The sequence below is a fragment of the Fistularia commersonii genome, chromosome 12, assembly GCF_037954325.1.
Source record: "Fistularia commersonii isolate RoL2024-O1a breed Wild chromosome 12, RoL_Fcom_v1.0, whole genome shotgun sequence".
NCBI lineage: Eukaryota > Metazoa > Chordata > Actinopteri > Syngnathiformes > Fistulariidae > Fistularia > Fistularia commersonii.
The window spans coordinates 6,007,291-6,032,041 of NC_141295.1; the positions used below are offsets into that span (position 1 = coordinate 6,007,291).

At 47.7% G+C, this 24,751-nt stretch overlaps 1 long non-coding RNA gene and 2 other non-coding genes across 3 annotated transcripts; 2 read left to right on the forward strand and 1 right to left on the reverse strand.

Annotated features, from left to right (window-relative positions):
- Positions 1 to 6,540: 6,540 nt before the first annotated feature.
- Positions 6,541 to 6,613, forward strand: trnav-uac (transfer RNA valine (anticodon UAC)). The gene has a single exon. It is a non-coding gene; the product is annotated as a tRNA-Val (tRNA).
- Positions 6,614 to 7,379: 766 nt separating this feature from the next.
- On the reverse strand, positions 7,380 to 8,027 carry LOC147228551 (uncharacterized). Its single transcript, XR_015106931.1, has 3 exons — positions 7,879 to 8,027; positions 7,677 to 7,775; positions 7,380 to 7,569 (listed from the first exon to the last, which is right to left on the reverse strand). It is a non-coding gene; the product is annotated as an uncharacterized LOC147228551 (long non-coding RNA).
- A 4,965-nt stretch (positions 8,028 to 12,992) lies between these two features.
- trnav-aac (transfer RNA valine (anticodon AAC)) lies at positions 12,993 to 13,065 on the forward strand. The gene has a single exon. It is a non-coding gene; the product is annotated as a tRNA-Val (tRNA).
- The last annotated feature ends 11,686 nt before the right edge of the window (positions 13,066 to 24,751 follow it).

Genomic DNA, 24,751 nt, shown 5'->3' on the forward strand with positions numbered 1-24,751 from the left:
CCGCTCCTCCATGTAACAGGCAGAGATACTGTCCACTATGCTGTGGACAGTATGTGCAGTGGAATTACAGCTCCAAGCTCATCCTGACTTCTGTGCTGGTCAAGGATTGTCCACAACTAACACCATGGTCAGGCAGAAAAGTGTCCATATGTGCACTTGGAACCAAGACACCTGAGGCCACGGTTCTTCAATCGACCTTGTGGTCGTGTTGTCGGACTTGAGGCTGCACATCCTGGACACTCGGTGAAGGGTAGGGCGGAGCTGATGACACTAGCTGTTGTTGTCCAATCATCTAGAAGCTCACCCTGACCACCTGGAGCCTTTCTCTACTCCTCCCTGAAAACCATGCAACACTCCTCCCTTTTCAGCTTCCACCACTTTGTCCTCTTCATCTTCCTTGTCACCAGAGTCATCCTACAAACCACCATCCTATGCTGCCTGCTTACGCTCTCACCAACAACTATGTTGGAGTCACTGATCCCTTTCAGGTCACCTCGTCTACACAAGATGGAGTCTACCAACTGTTAAAATTCGCGCGAGATTCACGCGAAGGCTCTTGTCACCCCGTGCATTGAGAGAAGGGAGCGCCTGCCCCGCACAGAAGCCTCCGCGGCCATTGTGGAAGCCGTTCAGGCGGCCGAAACCTGCCCCGATCCACCCGAGGCTACGGCCGGGTCGGTCAAAAGAAAAAGGTGCCACTTCTGCCCCTGGAAGAAAGACTGCAAGACAAAAGCTGTGTGCTGCACATGTGAGAAATACATCTGCAAAAAACATTCTCACCTTCACACATTCTGTCCTACATGTGCTAAATAGAGTTGATGTTGAAAATAGTTCACAAAGTCAAGCAACATTTTGTTGTTTTCTTGTGTTATGAGAGAAGTGGTTTTTTTTTAATTCACTTCCTAAAAAATATAAAAGAATAAACTGTTGACAAAAATGTTCCAGATTGTTGACTGTTTTTTTTATTCCCTTTCTATATAATTAATTCAGAGATAATGACTTCAAATTTATATAATAGCAATAATAAACCTTAACGGTGTAAAAAAAACTGTTATGACAGTTGGTTTTTGGTTAAAAAAAAAAGGTGGAATCATGTTTACTGGTGATCCTCTTTTTTTTAATGTGTAACAATAAATTTGTCTCTGCATTCTGTCTCTCATAGTTGAATTGTACCGATGATGAAAATGACAGGCCTCGCTCATCTTTTTCAGAGGGTTTTCTTGAGACTGTTTCTCAGCCAGAAGGAGGAAGGAAGTTGAATTAAATGCAGCGTTGCCACCACCCCACCCTCAAACACACACTGAAGACACTTCTTTCTCACAGGTTCTTCCAGGCTAATATGAGACTGGTGTCTCTGGGTCATCTGCCGGAGCGGCGATGAGTCCGACCGAAGCGCTGAGTGGACTCGTGGTCCTGCTCCTGTCCCTCCAAGGTACCGAACTTCTCCTTTCTATTTCGTGAAGCATCACACGGCGACTGACGGGAATCGCGACAGAGATGCACCTTTGTATCTGGATACCGTCCTGTTATTTCTACATTCGCCGTTTGTTTTTTGAGGAGATTTCAAGGATCGCCAAAGTGTAGAAAGTCGCCAGAGAACCGCCGAGAGTCCTCTCTCTTCAGATAACTCGGTGTTCCCGTCCCAGTTGGAGCCTGAGGTTCTGCCGCCGTCATTTCTGACCGAGCGTGCTCCTCGCCCATGCTCCTGAAGACACTTCTCGCGTCTTGAAGATCTTCCGTTCGGTCCAGTTCTAACAGACCTTTGAGAGTTTTTCGGCTTGAACATAGCGAACCATCTCGGCTCGGTCCGACCCAAAGCTCGATTTCCCCGTCTCGTGTCGGCACGTTTGAACCGAAGGGACTCAGTCAGGCGGCAGACGAGCGTCACGCAGCCTCACGCTGGATCAAAATGATCTTCCTGCGATTAAAATGCAAAGGTATTCATTGTTAAATTGTTCAAAGTTTTTCCTTCCTGTTTCCCCCCTTGATGTTGCAGTGTCTCCTTCCTACACTGAGTGGGAGGTGAAGTACAGATCCATGAGACTCTGCACACTGACAGGATTCAGTGCAGAGATAAGCTGCACCTTCAACTACCCGTCATATTCAGACAGATTGCCAAAAAGATCGAATGAGTTACGCAGGACACTGTGGTTCACTGAGCAGAGAGACGGCCCACCAGTGGACCTGACAACAGAGCCTGAGTACGCAGGCCGGGTGAAGAATCAGTGCGGAGACAAGCGGTGCACTCTGACAATCTCCAACCTGAGAGAGAGCGACGCTGCCACCTACAAATTCAGAATCATCACTGACCTGGATAATTACACCGGATCCCCCGGGGTCACTCTGGAAGTCAAGAGTAAGACCCCAGCAGCAACGTTTCTCCGACTGGACGTTTCCATCACACACAAATTTCAAACAAAAAAGAAAAAAATATTCCTTTTGTGTGAAGTTAGATTTGAATGAAATATCTTTCCTGTCTTTCGTCCCTCCAGGCCTCAGGATCGAAAAATACAGTAATTACATGATATGTGTCAACGACTGTTGGATGACTGGGCTTACATATAGCTGGTTTAGAAATGGAGGGAAAATTGAAGGAGAAAGAAAAAATTATTATTATTATTCCAAAGAAACTTCTGCAAACAGTGTGTCTTGTGCCATACAAGGATACGAGCGCCATCCCTCCCCTGCAGTGTGTGAGTCCCCTCTTTGTTAGCATCTCTCTTCTATTATTCTGATCTCTTTGTGACTCTGCTTGGAAATGTTCTCTCTCAGGTGTGAAGGGTTCTGTGTGCAACATGGTGACCTACACCCACAGAGACATCTGCGCCCCCAAGGGCTCGGCCGTGGACATCTCCTGCAGCTACACCAGTCCAGGGACAGTTTCGTCCACGTTCTGGTTCCGCACTGAAGGGAAGGATCGGAGGCCTCCCTCACAGCCTGAAGACATCAGGAAAAAGGCAAACTACATCGGACGTGTTGAGGTGGACGGTTCAGGGAACGGACGCTCCACACTGAGAATCAGCAACCTGAGCGAGAGCGATTCAGCAGAGTATCACTTCAGACTTGAGGGGACAGGCTTTCAGTGGAAGAACGAGTTACCTGCGACAACGCTGACCGTTACAGGTGCTGAAGAACTTTCACCGCTTCCAGACTTTGGTTCACAGCAAAGGTCGAACTCAGATTTCAACTGTATTCTGAGAGGAACATCCTCTCCCTCATAACTCTTCTCCTTCTCTTCACCATCTTCAACATACCACACTGTCGTCCGCGTGGAGGCAAACATCCGGCCGAAGCCCATCGCTTTAGAAAGCATCGGCTGCTTCTTTACGATGACATTATTCCCGCTCTCTCTTTGGTATCCAGCTCTGCAGGTTCAGGTCAGGAGGACAAACAACGATAAGAACATGGTGGAAGTGGAGCTGTTGTGTCACAGCAGCTGCAGCTCAGCGGGTCGTTTTTCCTACATCTGGATGCTGAACGGAAGTGAGATCCCCTCCCAGAAGAAGGATCACCTCAAGCTCTGGCTGAGTCCCGCAGATTTTGTCTCCTGTGCTTTGGAAGGACATCTTCAGCACCCATCTCCGCCGCTGTGTGAGTGTTCCTTCATTCTTATTGGAAAACCAAACAACCTGAAGAGTCCAGCCTGAAGCCGTCATCCTGCCGTCCACTTGCAGGGGAAAGTTAAACATGCTGACTTGTAACTGCATGTCTTTTGTTTCCACATCTTCACCCCCAGATGCTCTGGATGTCCCCCGGGTGTCGTTCAGTCCTGCTGACATCCTGGAGGGCAGCTCAGTGCCTCTGACCTGCCTTAGCGCTCTGGGGGAGACAGTGAAGTACCTCTGGTACAAGATTGGAAGGGAAAACACCACGGTGGGCGCAGAAAGACAACTCCTCCTCAGTCCAGTTCGGAGCTCAGACTCCGGGAAGTATTACTGCACCGTTGAAAATGTGCTGGGGTCGAAGTCGTCTGAGGCCGTCCACATCGATGTGAAATGTGAGTCGAAGAGGTTATTTGAAAAACAAAGCCTGCTTTACTTTGTTCAGCAATTCGTCCCCCTGAGGGCAGTTCAGAGGTCCGTTTCAGACAATGACTAACATGGTGCCGGTGGAGGAGCTGGGGATGATGTACATTCTAAGAAAGAACAAGAAGAGGCACGTGGACGGAGAAGTCTTCTCCCTTGTTTTACGGGGGGAATCATGTTGTCTTCATCGTCATTTTCATTTCCGTTCCTGCCGCTGGTTGTACTTTCGCATACAGTGCAAAACTCCCTCCAGGACTTCTGGTAGTTCTGGTGGCTGGAACATGTAGGATTACACAGGAAATGAACGCAGATGACAGACAGAAGGCTCTGTCTGAATACCGATTTAATGTAGACCATCAATGACATTTAACCGGCAACCAAACAATAAAGGACCAGTAAGTCATGGCTGTGTGACCAACTTTCTCTTCATCTTTATCTGTGAAGTCCAGTTGAAAAGTCGGTAAAGTTCGTTCGTCAGCAATCTGAACGTCCTTTCGGTGTCTCTCCACTTCCCAGATTCAGTGAAAGCAGTGCCAGGAGTACGGGTCGCTGCCCTATTTTTTATGGTCCTGAATTCGGTCCTGGTGTTCCTGTTTCTCAGGTAAGTGCCTCAAGGTTGACACCCAAAGGCTTTCCCTTGAGTTTAACATGAGTACTCAAGAGCTGGTCTTTCCTGCCTCCCAGAAAAAAGATGTTCTCCAAACAACCGTCTGGGCATCGAGTGGAACCGGACGGGGAAGCAGAGGTGAGGAACCAGATCTTCCTCAAACCTCCTTGACCAGCAGACTGAAGCCCCTCTGTCTCCTCAGGAACACCAGTACCAGAACTCCTCGGCCGGAGCAGGAGCAACGGCAGCAGGGCCGGACGGTGACCTTGCATACTCCACTGTGACCTTCAAGAAAAGCCATGAAGAACCCGTCTACTCCATCGTCCTTCAAACCAAAGGCCTCGGCCTGAGCGGTGAGGATGAAGAGAAGGAAAGGGATGAGGATTAGGTGGAGTACAGTGTTATCAAATCTCCAGGGTGAGTCCTGGAGATTCTCCCAGGACCCCCTCTGTTGCCGAGAGCCTGCTTTTCATTGGTGGTTGCTACGGTAACGCCGACAGCTTTTAGAACGCAGACCTTCCCCCTCATGTCGTAAGTGCGCCGCTGCTGTGCGATAAAGGCCAAAGTCTGTCGGGCCATGGAGGGTTTGTCACAACCAGGGACTTTGTCTAAAACTATAAGATCTTTTACTTTTGACACTTCCATGAAGCTCTTGCAGGACATTGTTAATCCCCTGCATGAAACCTGCGAGCAGTAGGCGGGTCCTCCGAGCAGCGTCCGGGGAGCAGCCGTGGATTCGCTGCCTTGCTCACCGACTCTCCGGCAGGCCAGAAGAAGAACGGGAATCCACCCATTCAACTGCTTTCTTTGTTGCTCCTTCCTACAACCCATCCATCATCTACCGCTTATCCTGCCCTCACTATTTTAAAATAAAGAGCATTTCAAACTCACTGAACAAGTGACTAATGTGTCACTTACTTCCTACTTCAGCCCATCAATGAATTATTATTAACATCCATCCATCTTCCCTCGTTTAGCCGGAATCGGGTGGCAGGGGCAGCAGCCGGAGCAGTGAGGCCAAGACCTCCCTCTCCCCCGCCATATGGTCCAGCTCCTTTTGGGGACCCCAAGACGTTCCCAGGCCAGCCTGGAGACATGGTCTCTCCAGTGTGTCCTGGCTCTTCCCCAAGATGGACATGCCTGGAAAACCTCCCCTGCGAGGTGTCCAGGAGTCCCCGCATCTGACTCCTCTCCTCTACTTCGAGCTCCTCCCAGATGACCCAACTTCTCACCCCGTCTCTAAGGGAGAGTCTGGCCACCCTGCGGAGGAAAGTCCCTTCGTCCGCTTCTTTCATCTCGTTCTTTAGGTCACCACCCACAGCTCGTGACCATAGGTGAGGGTGGGAATGTAGATGGACCAGTAAATTGAGAGCTTCGCCTTTTGGCTCAGCTCCCTCTTCACCACGACAGACCGGTACAGAGTCCGCATTGTTACAGAAAGGTGTCCATATGTGATAACACTAGCTGTTGTTGTCCAATCATCTGGAAGCTCTCCCTGACCACCCAGAGCCTTTCTCAACTCCTCCCTTTTCAGCTTCCACCACTTTGTCCTCTGCTCTGCCTTTGTCCTCTTCATCTTCCTTGTCACCAGAGTCATCCTACAAACCACCATCCTATGCTGCCTGCTTACACTCTCACCTACAACTACTCTGCAGTCACTGATCTCTTTCAGGTCACCTCGTCTGTACAAGATGTAGTCTACCTAAGTGCTCCTACCTCTGCTCTTATAAGTTACCCTAAGTTCCTGTCTTTTCTGGAAAAAAAGGGCTCACTGCAGCCCTTGTGAACTCCGTTCTTCCACGTGACAAGCAGAGATACTGTCCACTCTGCTGTCTGACAAGTCCAGCTGACCCTGATTCTCCATTCCCTTCTGAATTAAGAAATCAGATGTGGACAAGGCACCTGCAGGTTTCCGTAGTGTAGTGGTTATCACGGTCGCCTTACACGCGAAAGGTCCTCGGTTCAAAACCGGGCGGAAACATTTTAAGCTGTAGCCTGGAGAAGTTGGCATTTTTTGGTACCACTTTGGATCATCCGACCCTGTTTCCTCCAGAAGTCAGAAGAAGAGGAGCACTCACCTGTAGATATTAGGACTTTTCCTCTCAGGCTTCCCAGTCCACTGGGCACAGGTGTGCGATCATGTGACCACATCCAGCCAATCAGCAAGCAGCTGCTCGTCTCCACATTCCAGGAGCAGGTGAGTCGAGTTTGCAGCAGGAAGGAGAACCAGGCCTTTCAGCCAATCTTCTGGCTTCATCTCCAGCTCTGGGGTGTTTTCTCACCCTCTGCTGGACACCAGTGGAATTACAGCTCCAAGCTCATCCTGACTTCTGTGCTCATCAAGGATCTTCCACAACTAACACCATGGTCAGGCAGAAAGGTGTCCATATGTGCACTTGGAACCAAGACACCTGAGGCCACGGTTCTTCAATCGCTCTTGTGGTCGTGTTGTCGGACTTGAGGCTGCACATCCTGGACACTCGGTGAAGGGTAGGGCGGAGCTGATGACACTAGCTGTTGTTGTCCAATCATCTCGGACAGGGTCGGGAACCTTTTTGACTGAGAGCCAAAAAAAACACATATTTTAAAATCTGATCCTAAGAGAGCCATATGTATATTTTAATACCGAAAACAGCTAAATGGAAGAGAAAGACCAACAATTTTAGAGTACAATAAGACTGAATTTATTTTGAACAACATACTTTGCTATAACAAAGTAACTTAATAACAAGAAAAGTGCCTCTTAATTATAACGCTACTAAACGTGACCGCAGGTTCGTCTTCATGTTTTCTAGGTGCGAGAACGACCGTCCATTGTCAATATTATAACAAGCAGCTGGTCTGCAGGCTGAAGTTTTTTTCTGTCCATTTGTGTTTACTTGCCAGCTCTGCTTATTTACCCACACGTCCGAAAACTTCAGGTCAGCATCTTCTGATCTAAATGGAAGAAGACCAACAATGTGTGTTTTATAATAAGACTCTGTTAAAACATGTTGTTCAAAATAAATGAAAAGGTATTTATTAATAAGAAAAGTAGTTCTTACTATTAAAGCGACTTCTGGTGGTGCAGGGTTTTGCTAATGTCTTTGCAGTCTGGTTGATGGTGGTGAGGTTCAGCTTCATGCAGACGTTTAGGCTTCCGTCTGTTAAGCGTGAACGCAAGTTTGTTTTGATGTGTTTTAGGTGTGAGAACGACCGCTCGCATGCATATGTAGATCCAAACACGGTCAATACGGCAAGACTCACACGCTGCGGTGTTTTGTACGTGACGGGAAGCGCGTTCCAGGTTTTGACAATCAGCTGGTCTGCAGGCTGAGGTTTTTTTCATGTCTGTCCATTTGTGTTTACTTGCCAGCTCTGCTTGCTCTCGTGCAAGTCTTTCCAAATCATCTTTATCAGCAGAAGTTCAAAGACTCAAAGTCAGTGTTTAAATACCAAAACATCACATTTATTCACAAAATACTTTCATGACAAGCAATGCAGAAGGAGGAATTAAAAACCTAGTGTGTAAAACTGGACCGCACAGTTTTGAACAGTGTTCATACAAATAGAGATCTCACAGACACTAACTAAACTAAACTAACTAAAATGTAAATAAACAGTGCAGGAAATCACTCACCTGTGGATATTAAGACGTTTACCAGATGTTTACTGTCCACTGGACTCAGGAGATGGACATATAGATGTGCGGTCAGGTGACCAGATCCAGCCAATCAGCGAGCAGCTGCTCATCTCCTCATTCCAGACGCAGGTGAGTCTAGCCAATCATCTGGCGCCATCTAGTGGCGAGACTTTGCAACGACAGCTGATTGGCTCCGAGGTGCTTCAGATATATGGCTTTATTTCTACCACAGTCGAGCTTCACTCTTTAGCTTGCAGCTTTCTAGCAACCCTGTTGTGTCCCTTAGCTTAGTGCGTTAGCATGAAACCTTCTGTTACAAGAGTTAAAATGAAATACACAAAAGGTAATAAATCAATAAAAGAGTGTTTCCTCCCCGTCGGGGAATCGAACGCCGTTTTTTTCCGCATGACAGGTGAAGATACTGTCCAGTAAACTAACATAGAGACACATTGACAGACTGTAAAAATCTCAAAAGATAACTTTTAACGGTTTGTTCCTCACTGACCCTTGTCCCTTCCAACTGCCTGCAACCTGTAAATAAAACGTGCATCCACTTCTTCAGTCTCTATGAATATTAGCGGTTTCATGAATTTAATTAAACCTTAGAATATCCATCTTCATTCGGTCGTGGATTCGACACACCTGAGCCAATCTGCCTCCTGAAATGAATCTTGCAAAGCTAAAAAGACCAAATCCTTGGATGCAACTTATCAATATATCTGGGAAATGCTTCCCTCTTCATCTCCATGACAAACATCGCAGAATTAGGAATTTAAAGACCAGCCTGTAACCTTTGGCATGTTAGGAGAAAAGATTCAAGAGATTCAAAGCATTGATTGTCGTAGTGTAGAAACGGGTTTTCCTGCACGGTGAAATTCCTACTTTGCTGTCCGCAGTGCATCTGGATATGAATTAATGAGAAACAATGATCACCTTTTGCAGCCTCGCTGTTTCGCGGATCTTTTTAATGCTTATTTTTTACGGTAGACCAACAATCTCCGGGCCTTGTCTCTGTACAACTTGCCAAATTTAAGTTTGCAAATTTTCTCCACGATGAGGACGAAACGTTCCGCGCCGGCAAAGGCACCCGACGACGCGCCCAAATTTAAGAGGAAGTTGTTAACTATCCCAGAAAAAGAGAAACTTGTGGACATGCTGAATGAAGGTAGCAGGTATGCGGCTGGAGGGCGTCGTTACCGAATAAATGAATCTTCGGTTTGTTACATAAAATAACGAGGACGACGGCGGCGATAAGTTTTAACAAGGATGCAACAAGGGTTGTGAGCGTCCGCAACGAGACCACGGCAAGGATGGAGTCGGCTTTAGCTTCATGACGGCGGGAAAAACAACATTATACTGGATGCAAATGTGATCGACAGTGTTTGAAGTGTTTTAGATGAACGTCGGAATATATGTGTCTGATATTAATAAGATGGAATCGACGTTGTTTGGTCATTAAAGAAGTAAACAAAGAGTGTTTCCTCCCCGTCGAGGAGTGTTTCGCAGACAGGTGGAGATACTGTCCACGATACGAACGTGAGATGAAGATGATCTGAGAAGATCCAGCTGACCAGGATTCTCCTTTTAGTTGTAAATTGAGAGATCATTACAGGCATCCGGCAGGTTTCTGTAGTGTAGTGGTTATCACGTTCGCCTCACACGCGAAAGGTCCTCGGTTCGAAACCGGGCGGAAACATTTTTTTGGTACCACTTTGGATCATCCGACCCTGTTTTCTCCACAAGTCAGAAGAAGAGGAGCACTCACCTGTGGATATTAAGACTTTTCCCCTCAGGCTTCCCAGTCCGCTGGGCACAGGTGTGCGATCATGTGACCACGTCTGGCCAATCACCGAGCAGCTGCTCGTCTCCACATTCCAGAAGCAGGTGAGTCGAGTTTGCAGCAGGAAGGAGAACCAGGCGTTTCAGCCAATCTTCTGGCTTCATCTCCTGGCGAGGCTTTGCAATGACACTTGTTTGGTTCCAAGGTGCTCCGTATGTCTTTGCCCGTCGTAAAATATGGCGGGAAAAATATACATCGGAAATAGAATTCTTCCCATAAAGTGTGAGGTGTTTCTGATGTGTTCTAAAAAAAAAAAAAAAAAAATTCCAAGGTTATCACTATTGCAATAAAACCAATATGCTTAAACACCCTGGATTTCGGGAACAGCCTGCGGACGTATTAGAAGACAGACTGTTCTGTCTGGTGAATTAAAAAGAGAATGATCAGAAAAAAACACTTTTTTCTGGATAAAAGTGTTCACCACCGCCATTTCCTTCCTTTTTGTAAAATCTACCACCATCTGTCCCTCTGCATTCCTATCCTGGATACCAAATCTGCCCATCACTTCTTCATCCCCTCTATTGCCTTCACCAACATGTCCACTGAAGTCTGCACCAATGACCACTCCCTCATTTCTGGGAATATTCTGCATCACTTCATCCAACTCTTTCATGAACTTCTCCTTCTCTTCAGATTCACATCCCACCTGTGGTTCATAGCCACTAACAACACTGAGCAGCACACCTTCAAATGTCCAGTTTCAGACTCATAAGTCTATCTGACCTTCTTTTCACCTCGAGGACGTTCCTAACAAACTCCTCCTTCAAGATAACTCCTACTCCATTTCTCTCCTTGTCAGTACCATAATAGTACAACTTAAAGCTGCTCCTAAGCTTCTAGCCTTACTACCTTTCCACCTGGTCTCCTGGACACACAGTATGTCCACCTTCCTTCTCTGCATCATGTCCACCAACTCTCTACCTTTTCCTGTCATAGTCCAGATATTCAAAGTCCCTCCTCTCAGTCCCAGACTCTTGCCTTTCCTCTTCTCTCTCTGCTTCTGATGCTCATGTCAAAGTCAAACCAAATGGCTCCATTAGTTCATCAGGATGTATTTCGAGTTGTTTACGTGGAGAAACATATGAGCTGGAGATGATGAGTTTCCTCTCCGTCGGGGAAGCAAACTCCGCTCCTCCACGTAACAGGCAGAGATACTGTCCACTATGCTGTGGACAGTATGTGCAGTGGAATTACAGCTCCAAGCTCATCCTGACTTCTGTGCTGGTCACCGATTGTCCACAACTAACACCATGGTCAGGCAGAAAGGTGTCCATCTTTGCACTTGGAACCAAGACACCTGAGGCCACGGTTCTTCGATCGACCTTGTGATCGTGTTGTCGGACTTGAGGCTGCATATCCTGGACACTCGGTGAAGGGTAGGGCGGAGCTGATGACACTAGCCGTTGTTGTCCAATCATCTAGAAGCTCACCCTGACCACCTGGAGCCTTTCTCAACTCCTCCCTGAAAACCATGCAACACTCCTCCCTTTTCAGCTTCCACCACTTTGTCCTCTTCATCTTCCTTGTCACCAGAGTCATCCTACAAACCACCATCCTATGCTGCCTGCTTACGCTCTCACCAACAACTATGTTGGAGTCACTGATCTATTTCAGGTCACCTCGTCTATACAAGATGTAGTCTACCAACTGTTAAAATTTGCGCGAGATTCACGCGCGGGAACCCATCACGTGATGGCAAAAGTGCACCCAACTTTGTATTTTTCCACTAACACCCCCAATGCACTAGCAATGACGAATCCCAGAAGGCCTGGAGGCCCAGTTCATGACACGGCCTGGTACCTAGTTGACCTCTTCCAAAGGCTGTGAAAAACAACTCCATATGAGGAAGAAACCTCGACCATCCAGATAGTGGTATAAATCATGGCCACTCCCTGAGGTCGGGGCTGAAATCTCCTCATCTGCACATCCGACCGGACGCACCTCAGCGGACGTCTAGAGAGGGTGAACGATCCCCTCGGGGTGACGTTCATTTCGGCCCGGGAATTCACGTAAGAGTATTTCTTGACCTCTAATAAACCATGTTAGAGAGAGATCCTAATTCGTGCCGGTCTAAGTTGAAGCCTGTAAAGAGGAGACCGAGGTTATCGCAAGAAATAACACAGACAAGTGACTATTCTTTTGAGCTCTGCAGAGGGGGAGACTCAGCGCTCTTTGGAGGCAAGATCCAGAGAATCCCACCGAGTTCCTCCTTGCTCGGCCTTTTATCGTGTGAATGTGTGTTGGTGGTGTTGACAAGATCATATACAGGGAGAGGGTGATTCCTGTTTCCATTCAGGGGGGTAAGTTCCTTATCAGGGGGTAGGTTGCCATTTGCTTTGCAGTCATTTGGCAGACGCTTTCATCCGACGCGACATACAGTGGAGGTGCCGAGGATTGAACCCGGGACCTCATGCTTGCGCTCTACCACTGAGCTGCAACACCTTCATGCTTACTTGAATATACAATCATGGGTGCAGGTTCTGTTTGAGGACAAAGGCCATTTGTGCTCACACGTCTGGCTGTCTTCATGTGAGTAGTCGAAATAACATAGCTATGAATATAGAGAGAAAACTCTAACAAACCACTCATCGCTAAAACAGTTCCTGACAGCGCTGATGTTTTTCTTGGATCACATCTGAACACAGCGGGACAACAAAGTCCGGTCCCGTGGTGGAGGCCGAAAAAACGGACACAACATTCTCCTACCTCTGCTCTTATAAGTTACCCTAAGTTCCTGTCTTTTCTGGACAAAAAGGGCTCACTGCAGCCCTTGTGACTCTGCTCTTTCACGTAACAGGCAGAGATTCTGTCCACTATGCTGTCTGACAAGTCCAGCTGACCCTGATTCTCCATTTGCTTCTGAATAAAAAAAATCACATGTGGACAAGACCTCTGCAGGTTTCCGTAGTGTAGTGGTTATCACGTTCGCCTAACACGCGAAAGGTCCCCGGTTCGAAACCGGGCGGAAACATTTTAAACTGTAACCAGGAGAAGTTGGCATTTTTTTGGTACCACTTTGGATCATCTGACTGAGTTTCCTCCACAAGTCAGAAGAAGAGGAGCACTCACCTGAAGATATTAAGACTTTTCCTCTCAGGCTTCCCAGTCCACTGGGCACAGGTGTGCGATCATGTGACCACATTCAGCCAATCGAGCAGCTGCTCATCTCCACATTCCAGGAGCAGGTGAGTCGAGTTTGCAGCAGGAAGGAGAACCAGGTCTTTCAGCCAATCCTTTGATTCATCTCCAGCTCTGGGGTGTTTTCTCACCTCTGCTGGACACCAGTGGAATTACAGCTCAGAGCTCATCCTGACTTCTGTGCTCATCAAGGATCTTCCACAACTAACACCATGGTCAGGCAGAAAGGTGTCCATATGTGCACTTGGAACCAAGACACCTGAGGCCACGGTTCTTCGATCGACCTTGTGGTCGTGTTGTCGGACTTGAGGCTGCACATCCTGGACACTCGGTGAAGGGTAGGGCGGAGCTGATGACACTAGCTGTTGTTGTCCAATCATCTCGGACAGGGTCGGGAACCTTTTTGACTGAGAGACAAAAAAAACACATATTTTAAAATCTGATCCTAAGAGAGCCATATGTATATTTTAATACCGAAAACAGCTAAATGGAAGAGAAAGACCAACAATTTTCGAGTACAATAAGACTGAATTTATTTTGAACAACATACTTTGCTATAACAAAGTAACTTAACAAGAAAAGTGCTTCTTAATTATAACGCTACTAAACGTGACCGCAGGTTCGTCTTCATGTTTTCTAGGTGCGAGAACGACCGTCCATTGTCAATATTATAACAAGCAGCTGGTCTGCAGGCTGAAGTTTTTTTCTGTCCATTTGTGTTTACTTGCCAGCTCTGCTTATTTACCCACACGTCCGAAAACTTCAGGTCAGCAACTTCTGATCTAAATGGAAGAAGACCAACAATGTATGTTTTATAATAAGACTCTGTTAAAACATGTTGTTCAAAATAAATGAAAAGGTATTTATTAATAAGAAAAGTAGTTCTTACTATTAAAGCGACTTCTGGTGGTGCAGGGTTTTGCTAATGTCTTTGCAGTCTGGTTGATGGTGGTGAGGTTCAGCTTCATGCAGACGTTTAGGCTTCCGTCTGTTAAGCGTGACCGCAAGTTGGTTTTGATGTGTTTTAGGTGTGAGAACGACCGCTCGCATGCATATGTAGATCCAAACACGGTCAATACGGCAAGACTCACACGCTGCGGTGTTTTGTACGTGACGGGAAGCGCGTTCCAGGTTTTGACAATCAGCTGGTCTGCAGGCTGAAGTTTTTTCATGTCTGTCCATTTGTGTTTACTTGCCAGCTCTGCTTGCTCTCGCGCAAGTCTTTCCAAATCATCATGATCAGCAGAAGTGCAAAGACTCAAAGTCAGTGTTTAAATACCAAAACATCACATTTATTCACAAAATACTTTCATGACAAGCAATGCAGAAGGAGGAATTAAAAACCGAGTGTGTAAAACTGGACCGCACAGTTTTGAACAGTGTTCATACAAATAGAGATCTCACAGACACTAACTAAACTAAACTAACTTAAATGTAAATAAACAGTGCAGGAAATCACTCACCTGTGGATATTAAGATGTTTACTAGATGTTTACTGTCCACTGGACTCAGGAGATGGACATATAGATGTGCGATCAGGTGACCAGATCCAGCCAATCAGCGAGCAGCTGCTCATCTCCTGATTCCAGACGCAGGTGAGTCTAGCCAATCATCTGGCGCCATCTAGTGGCGAGACTTTGCTACGACAGCTGATTGGCTCCGAGGTGCTCCAGATATATGGCTTTATTTCTACCAGTCTCGCTTTACTCTTTAGCTTGCAGCTTTCTAGCAACCCTGTTGTGTCCCTTAGCTTAGTGCGTTAGCATGAAACCTTCTGTTACAAGAGTTAAAATGAAATACACAAAAGGTAATAAATCAAAAAAAAAAAGAAAGTCTTTCCTCCCCGTTGGGGAATTGAACATTGTTTTTTTCCGCATGACAGGAGAAGAGACCGTCCAGTAAACTAACAGAGACACATTGACAGACTGTAAAAATCTCAAAAGATAACTTTTAACGGTTTGTTCCTCACTGACCCTTGTCCCTTCTGTTAGAATATTCTGTTATAATACATTGTGTTTACATACATTCATTGTATTTACTTATTTTGATTGTCGTCCTTGTGTGACGTGAGGACGCTCACGTCAAGAGAGGGACTTGCAAAATCCCCTACGTCAAATGATAGAATCTCCAACCTCACATCATTATTTCACTATCAATTTCAAAGACTGTAAAATGTAACTGCGAGACCCCATCATGTAAGGTGAAGGAATGCGCTACCCTGCTGTTCCAATGACACCCCGGGGATAATCGACTAGAGCCAGGGGTCGGAGGAAGTCATTATCAGGACTTCCTCCGACCCTTTTGGCCAAAAGGTATAAAATGAGCCTGATCCTTTGGATCGGGGCCAGAACTTCTTCATCTACACATTCGACTGGACGCGTCTCAGCGGGTGTCTGGAGGAGCCGAACGATCCTCGCGGGGTGACATTCATTCTGGCCCGGGATATCTCCTAAGTGTATTTTCCTGACTTTGAATAGACCATTTTTGCTTGATTAGTTCCTGGCCGTTGAGACGTTTTTCCCTGAATGATAATCTGAACACACCGGGACAACAAAGTCCGGTCCCGTGGCAGGAGCCACAAAAACTGACAAATTGGTGACCCCGACGTGATTATCAAATGTGATCGTCAACCGGTGTGGTCTTCCCGACGTGATTTCTCAGCGGGAAAAAAGCAGGCTCGAAGGTATTCGAGGACGGAAACTGTCGATTCCAAACAGCGCGCGCAACTAAAGGTAAGCAGTTTCCTTTTCCAAAAAACGTGATTGGATATTATAAATTACTGGAATCGACGGGTGACCGTAATCTGATACAGAGTAGAGCCTGGAATTGGGAAAAAACTAAAAACCGAAATTTGAAAATAAATCGGGAAAACAAGAGACGGAGAGGAACTAATCGACCAAAGTGGGGAGTCAGAGGGTTATTGTGTGGGATCCGAAGTGAAGTGAAGTTGAGGTTGAGAGAGAACCTCCGGAGGAGTCGAGGACTCCTGGAGAACGGTGATCAATCCATAACCAGTCGAGGTCAGGAAAACCTCTGAGACGCTGTGAAAGAAGACAGCGGGAGCCGAAAACTCCACCTCGTGGATCAGCGGAACTGATCGCGCCGTGTGGATCGCTAGTGTTCAAAATACCGTTCCCATTATTTATTTTTGTTTTGGAAACCAAAAATAATTAAATAATATAGAAAATTTATGGCGGCTGAGTCTGAGACCAGTCGAGATGAAGGAAATCTCTGAGACACCGGCAATAAAGCGCAGTGGGGGTTTTACGACCCCACCTAACAGGGCAATCGGGAGTTATCACTCCGTGCTGACTGTTAGTGTTCAAAAAGCCAAAGAAAGACAAAAAACAATGGAATATTAGGAAGACAAAAAACAATAGAACATCAGAAAAAGAAAAACAAAAGGGGGGGGGAAATAAGGGTAAGGGTAAGAGTTATAATATACGTATATTGAATTCTGTGTGTGAATGCTGTGCCGGATCGCTGAAGCAGCAGTGTCAGCGGAAACCTAAGGGTGCAAACGTAAACTGGCAGCCTGTTGAAGTAGGCGTGAAAGTGCAGATTGCTGTGTGAATGACAAGGAAAACTGATTGTAAGATGGTGCTGGCGGAGGAGGGTAAAGGTGGTTCCCCCACCTTCGCCGATAGATGGAATATGATTGTAGAAACGCTCACGTCCGGGGTGTACACCACCACCCCCAGATGATGACGGTAAAACTTAAACAATTTGAAAAACATGAGAAAAAGCGAACTTATTGGCCAAAACCAGATTACACCGGACCTTTAACAAGAATGTTTAAGACACAGTTATTCAGCGGAAAAATGGAAATATCTTATTGTAAAGCCGGGCGGGAGGAAGAATGTAGCGTGCCTAAATGGAGGCGCATCACTGGGAAGTGGGCCAAGAAAGGTGATATTGCCTCAGAACGAGTAAGTATGTTACCACATATTGCAAACCTTGTGGCAAAAATGGAGGGACAAACAGAGGGCTGCACTGTAGGCGCAGCTGTCACCACCACCCCGACCGCATGTTCAGGAAAGGCAAAACATCAAACTCAGATGAGACGGCAACTCCACCCCAGCCTGCCTCCTCCTTACTCCACCCCCAGCGACTTTAACTCGTCTCCTCCCCGTGTTTCAAATTACCGGGACAGTAAAGGGGAGGGGACAACTCCTCCCAACAGACGATGAAGACACTGATAATGAGGGCCGGACGTGAAGAACAGAGCAAGAGAGATGGTCATGCCGTCTGCCCCTCCTTCAGAACCAAGTAGCACTACCCAAAAGGAGCAAGAGGAAGTGAATGCAGGTACCAGTTTTGATAATGATGTCGACAAAAGTATGAGACAGTGTGAAGCCGCGATGGAATATTGGTTGGATGAACGTAGTAAACTGAAAATCCTATTGGCTGATGCTGAGAAAACATACGAACGAGTAGAAGCAGCTTTAAGTCGCTGCAAGAACCCACTTGAGCAAGTAAAACTAGAACAAGACAAGGGTGCAGCGCTTACATGCATAAATAAACTTAGATCAGAAGTAAGGGAGGCCTGGGGAAATCACCAGGAGTACCGAGAGAGTTTAATAACACTTATAAATGAAACGGGGCACCAGTTGAATAGTACTACAGTAACGCAGTCACAGGGGAATCAGAAGGTAAAAAGTAAGTCAAGACGGTTAGGCGAAGGGAAGGATAAAAAATAGGATGTTGTAATCACGGGGCAAATGATAACAAGGTCAAAGACTACAGCCGCGAGAGCGGCGAAGAGTCACGGGAAGAGTGTGCCCTATAGTGAGATAGAGAGCGGTACAGAGTCAGAGTGCACGGAGGATGAGGGGTCGGGCGGAACGTGCCCGTCTGGGAATAATAGCCCAGGACCCGAAAAAGTAAGTGTAATGCCCCTCGTGATGGATAAGATTGGCCAAGAACGTCATAAGCCCGATGCAATGGCAGATGTGGCCGCCATAGTAGCCAGACTGCCCCCTATTGGCCAAGGAGGGGGAGCCTGGATCACTACATTGATGGATGTTACTACGGGAACCAGCCTGGCCCTGGGAGATATACGCAGCATATTGGCTGCTTGTGGAACTACAGCATCCACAATATTTGATATAGAAACAAAAGATGGCACAAGCGCTTTGGGACATGAAACACCTCTCAGACAGGTGCATGGCACCCTCTATACTGCCATTCGAGAGTCATTCCCTCAGAATTGGACTCATGCTGCTGCTATTAAATATTCCCCGAAAGAAGGCGAGTCAGGCGTGGTCTTCTTAATGCGAGCCGCAGGAGAGTGGGAATCCGGAGTTGGCGTTTGCCCACAAGGCCCACCGAGTGATGTTGCGGTAGCGTGGTTCCGGTCAGCGGTGCTGAATGGTTTGCCAGATAATATATCGAATACCCTGAGGGATGACCCCCTGTTGATGGGATGCGAGTGGACGGGAGTTCTCTCTGAAGGTGGCTCATGCTGTTGACAGACATGCAGACAAACAGAGAAAACTCAAAACTCATCAGGAAACAACACAAAATATGTTGATGCAACTCCAATTGAAGAAAGCACAAAATAAAGCCTCAGAAGCTAAGAAGAGCACTCCGCCTCCGGCTTCCCCACCACATGTCACCCGAGATGACCCCCCAATCAATTTGTACCGGCAAGATGCGCCCAGTCGTTCCGCATATAACAGACCTCCCTTCCCTTGGAGAGGGAAGGGACTCGTAATGCAACAGGGCCCCCGAAGGAGAGGGCCTAATATCATGGGTCCATGCTATGGATGTGGAGTGATGGGACATCTCTGGCGATTCTGCCCGAACTTGCAACAACGATCACTACCGCCCCGGCAGTGGAGCGGTCAACCCCCGCCTCGGATGTGGCAGTCTAATCGGCAGAACCCACATCCTCAAGAGTATGCGGGCCCCGCGGCGCACGAGGCCCCGATGACTGACCTGGCATCGCAGCGACACCCGTCAAATGACCAATAGGGGTGCCCCGCCCCCACGGCAGAACCACGGCTCAAACTCATGGTGAACAACAAGACAGTGCAGGCGTTGGTGGACACAGGAGCAACTGTTTCAACTTTACCTACTGCACTGGCTCCAGAACCATCGTCTGCCCTCATGACCATGGTGGGGGTCTCAGGGACTAAATCAAGACTGCCCCTCTCGCGCCCGGCTATGACGATGTCAGAGTCATGTTTCCAGATGGGACTACAGTGGCATCGACAGTCCCGACCGAAGATGTGCCGCTCATGGTGACGGACAGCTCCCAGACGCAGGAAGAAGTAACACCGGCACACATCTACTGGATGCTACTAACTCCAGAGACAGCTGGACAATCAGGACCGCTTACTACCTTTTATCGCTGGAAGTCATGGATTATGAACAAGGGCACATATGGCCCAACGCCGGACCCCCCGCATGTCACAATGTACGACACCAGGGAAGACGACGAGACCTATGCGGAGCGATGGGCTGCAGCTGCTGACCAAATTCCGTCCGTGTTGCATACGGGAGACGTCATCGTGGGAGAGCCGGGAGTAGCGGCAATCGTTAAACTGACATCTAAACAAATGGAATGGTATCGCATGTCTGACACAGCTGTGCCACACTGCTCGCTCTTACAAAACATCAAAGGTGAGGCCAAAAATTGAGGACCAATGACAAAACAAGCGTCATTACTAACCGACTGGGTACCCATCCAGTTGCCAAGCGTTGTCTATTCTCCATCGACAGAATATTATCGAATCATGTCTGACACCACTAATAACTCCACACCACAAGACATGGATCTAGAAAGATACCATGGCAGGGAGAAAACTGATCACCCCGCTGCCGAAGCCATGCTATCACAGATCCCTGACCATATATGGTCTAAGGGCAGTTTTGATGTAGGGTTTATTAACACCCCACCTGTCGAGCTTGCATTTAAACAAGAAATTATTTATAGGCCGCGGTATCCACTTAAACCGGACGCAGCGGAAGGAATCCGTGACACCACAGCCGGTTTAATAGAAGCCGGTGCGTTGGTTCCCTCAAATTCGGCATCAAACACCCCATCGCTGCCAGTTAGAAAACCCGATGGAACCTGGCGAATGGTACACGACTTAAGAGAAGTCGATGCCCAGTGTATGACGGCTCGAGAAGCCGTTCCCAATCCACTGGTTATTCTTGGCACAATAACGCCAGCCCAGACATGGTTCACGGTTCTCGATTTATCCAATGCCTTTTTCCGTGTCCCACTGCATGAGAACAGCCGATACCAACTCGCTTTTACGCATTACAAAAATAAGTATACATACACCCGTCTCCCTCAGGGCTTGGCCAATTCTCCAGGTATATTCAATCGCTGCCTACGTGGTTCATTGAATGACGTACAACTAAACACTGTCAATCAGCGGTATTCCTCGGACGACTACTTTCCCCAGCAGGCCGATCCCTTACGACAACCCAAATGACCTCAATCCTGCAATATGCTAGCCCAGAAAAACATTTGAAACAGGTAGAACAGCATTTTGGTATCAGACACAAGTATGGCTCAGTGTACCACCCCCAAAGTCAGGGACTGGTGGAAAGAGCCAACGGAGTTCTATAAATGAAATTGGAAAAAATAATGGCAGATTCTGAAGACAAATTGACATGGCTGGAAGCATTACCCATTGCACTACATGATATCAGAAACACACCCCAGAATGATCAATGCGGGTACACGCTGCATCAACTTCATACCGGAAGAGGGTATGAACATCCTGCGGGTGGAGTCCCAACAATGTCAGGACCACTTCCGGTGTTATCGGATGCATACTGGGCCGCACGAACAGGTTCTGTAGCGTTTCTGTCTTCTCGTAGGCCTGGACCAGACGAAGAAAAACCGGACCGAGACGACGAGGCTCTCGACTGGGTGTATGTGAAGAGGTTCAAGAGCGGCCGGTGGACGCCAAGGTGGTACGGCCCCCTCAGAGTGCAACAGCGGACATCGCACAGCCTACAGGTAGAGGGCCATAAGACGTGGTTCCACCTCAACCACTGCGCCAAGGCAGTTCCCCCTCCTCGGAACATCGCGTTACCAGCAGAAGACTGGACCTCCAAGCAAAAGCAAACAGCTTCCCTGCTGTTCCAATGACACCCCGGGGATAATCGACTAGAGCCAGGGGTCGGAGGAAGTCATTATCAGGACTTCTTCCGAGCCGCGACTTCGATCAAAGCACGGTTTTGCACAACCCAGGTGCTCACAGTCCAAAAGAGCGTAAACCAGGGGTCGGAGGAAGTTTATCAAAACTTCCTCCGACCAACAGCTCTGATCGAAGCGCAATTTACGAGGCCCCGCACCCCAGATGGTCGCACTCCTAGAGAGCGTAAAACGGGGGGGTCGGGGAAGCCATTGTCAGGACTTCCTCCGACCCTTTTGGCCAAAAGGTATAAAATGAGCCTGATCCTTTGGATCGGGGCCAGAACTTCTTCATCTACACATTCGACTGGACGCGTCTCAGCGGGTGTCTGGAGGAGCCGAACGATCCTCGCGGGGTGACATTCATTCTGGCCCGGGATATCTCCTAAGTGTATTTTCCTGACTTTGAATAAACCATTCTTGCTTGATTAGTTCCTGGCCGTTGTGACGTTTTTCCCTGAATGACAATCTGAACACACCGGGACAACAAAGTCCGGTCCCGTGGCAGGAGCCACAAAAACGGACAAAATATCAACCTGTGTTATTTTATTTTCCTTTTGTTTTTGTTTTTTTTGGGGGGTACATTTCCTGTCAGTGGTTTGAACCTCCTCCCGCCTCTCCCGTTCCTTACTGACAACTAACTAAATAACTAACTGGTTACCAGTCCATCACACAAGTGATAGTAAAGTGTCCCCACAAACTGAGAGGAGAATTCGTCTTATCTCGAGTCAACGTTCATCATCGACCTATGAACTCCTCAGAGAAAAACAGCAAGAAAAGGAAGAAGCAGCTTCATTCAACTGGATGTGTGTTCGTACAAGTAGAGTTCACACAGAAAAGAGGAAACAGGGGTCACACACACAATTAAACAAACTTAAATGTAAATAAAAATGGCAGTAAATCCCTCACCTGTGTATATTAAGATGTTTCCTCCCCGTTTATGACTCGAACCCCGGTTTTCTGCGAAAGTGTAGATACTGTTCACTGGACTAATGACAAGATGGACACAGGTGTGCGATCGTGTGACCCGGCCCAGCCAATCAGCGAGCAGCTGCTCGTCTCCTCAGTCCAGATGCGGGTGAGTCCAGCCAATCGCCTGGCGCCATCTAGTGGCGAGACTTTGAGATGACACCTGATTGGCTCCGAGGTGCTCCAGACGGCAGACAACGGCTTTGCCCGTCGGAACAGGCAAGAACAAGAAAAATAGATTGTAAAGAAGAAACATCATTAAATCCGTAAACTGTCATTATTGTCGTTTGTGGTTCCACCATCAACTCACTATTGTCATTTAGCCTCACACATGTTTGGTTATTTTTTTGATAAACACATTAACATTTTAAAATGTATTTTATTTTGTTCGTGAGCGAGATATGACGTATTTCCGGTGAGCCCTCGACGTCACATCCGCAGCCAGGAGTCCGAGAGTGTGTGGTGTCCACCTTTGTGCCGCTTTATCTGCTTTTGTTGGATGTTTGTTCTCTGATACAAAATACTTGAGTTACAATTCGTGGATAAAGAAGAGACATTCTTGAAATAAAGAGTGTTTCCTCCCCGTCGGGGAATCGAAACCCGATCTTCCGCGTGACAGGCGGAGATACTGTCCACTATACTAACGAGGAGTTGCGATTGGAAGTTGTAAACAAGTAATAATAATAATAATAATAATACATACGATTTGTATAGCGCTTTTCACGGTACACAAAGACGCTTTACAAGTTGACGACAGAAAAACATAGAACATAAACATTGTTAATGGGAAGAGCTGTAGGTGTTGTAGGTGGTTTGGAAGAGGTGGGTCTTGAGGTTATTTTTGAAGGAAGACAATGAGTTTGACTCTCGGATGGCCGGGGGGAGGGAGTTCCAGAGGGCGGCGATGGCGAAGGCTCTGTCTCCCAGGGTGCGGTACTTGGACTTACAGATTGGAGCGAGGAGGTTTTCATCCGAGGAGCGAAGACGACGCGCTGGAGAGCGGCGACGTAGAAGGTCGGTGAGATATGGGGGGGCGAGGTTGTTGAGGGCTTTGTAGGTGGTGAGGAGGATCTTGAAGTGGATGCGTTGTTTGATGGGCAGCCAGTGAAGTTGACGGAGGATGGGGGTGATGTGTTCTCTGGAAGGGGAGCGGGTAAGTAGTCGGGCAGCGGAGTTTTGGACGTATTGCAGTTTTTGAAGGGCATTAGAGGGGAGGCCATATAGGATACTATTGCAGTAGTCGAGTCTGGAGGTGATGAATGCACGGATTAGTGTTTCAGCAGCAGAGGGTGAAAGAGTGGGTCGGAGGCGTGCTATGTTTCGGAGGTGGAAAAAAGATGTTTTGGTGATGTGGTTTATGTGTGGCCTAAAAGAGAGTGCAGGGTCCATGTAGATTCCAAGATTTCTTACCGGGGGGGAGGGGGAAACAGAGCGACCATCAATGGAGAGTGCGAGATTGTGACAGGAATTGAGCAAGGGTTTTGGGCCGAATATGATCATTTCTGTTTTGTTGCTGTTGAGTTGGAGGAAATTTTGGTTCATCCAGGTTTTTATGTCTGTGATGCAGTCGGTGAGGGAAGAAAGGATTTCGGGAGTGATTGCTTTGGTGTTTATGTAGAGCTGAGTGTCATCGGCATAGCAGTGAAAATGGAGTCCATGGCGGCGGATGATGTGTCCAAGTGGCAGTATGTAGAGGGCCAAGAACCGAACCTTGTGGAACTCCGTGTCGGACGGGGGTGGTGGAAGATGTATGGTTGTTTATGTTGATGTAGTGAGATCTGCCGGAGAGGTAAGAGTGGAACCAGGAGAGGGCGGTGTCGGTGATGCCTAATGATTCCAGACGGTCGAGGAGGATTTGATGGTCGACTGTATCGAAGGCAGCGCTGAGATCGAGGAGGAGGAGGACGGTGAGGGATCCGGAGTCAGAGGAGAGAAGGAGGTCATTTGTTACTTTGATGAGAGCTGTTTCAGCGCTGTGTTGGTTTCTGAAGCCGGATTGGAAAGTTTCATACAGGTCATGCGTGAAGAGGTGTTGATTTAATTGTGCTGTGACAGCTCTTTCCAGTGCTTTTGAGAGGAATGTGAGGTTGGAGATGGGTCGGAAGTTGTTGGGGTCGTCGGGGTCGAGGCCAGGTTTTTTAAGGAGAGGGGTGATGGCAGCAAGCTTAAGTGATGTGGGGACTGTTCCAGAGGCGAGGGAGGCGTTAATGGTATCGGTGATGAGTGGGGCAAGGGGGGTGAGGCAGGCTATGACAAGATTTGAAGGCATGGGATCCAGGGGGGAGGTGGATGGCTTCATGGTGGTGAGTATTTTGGTGAGATCTGCCGTAGTTATTGGAGAGAAGTGAGTGAGTCGGTGGATAGAAGGGGAGGTGAGTAGGGGCTCTGGGAC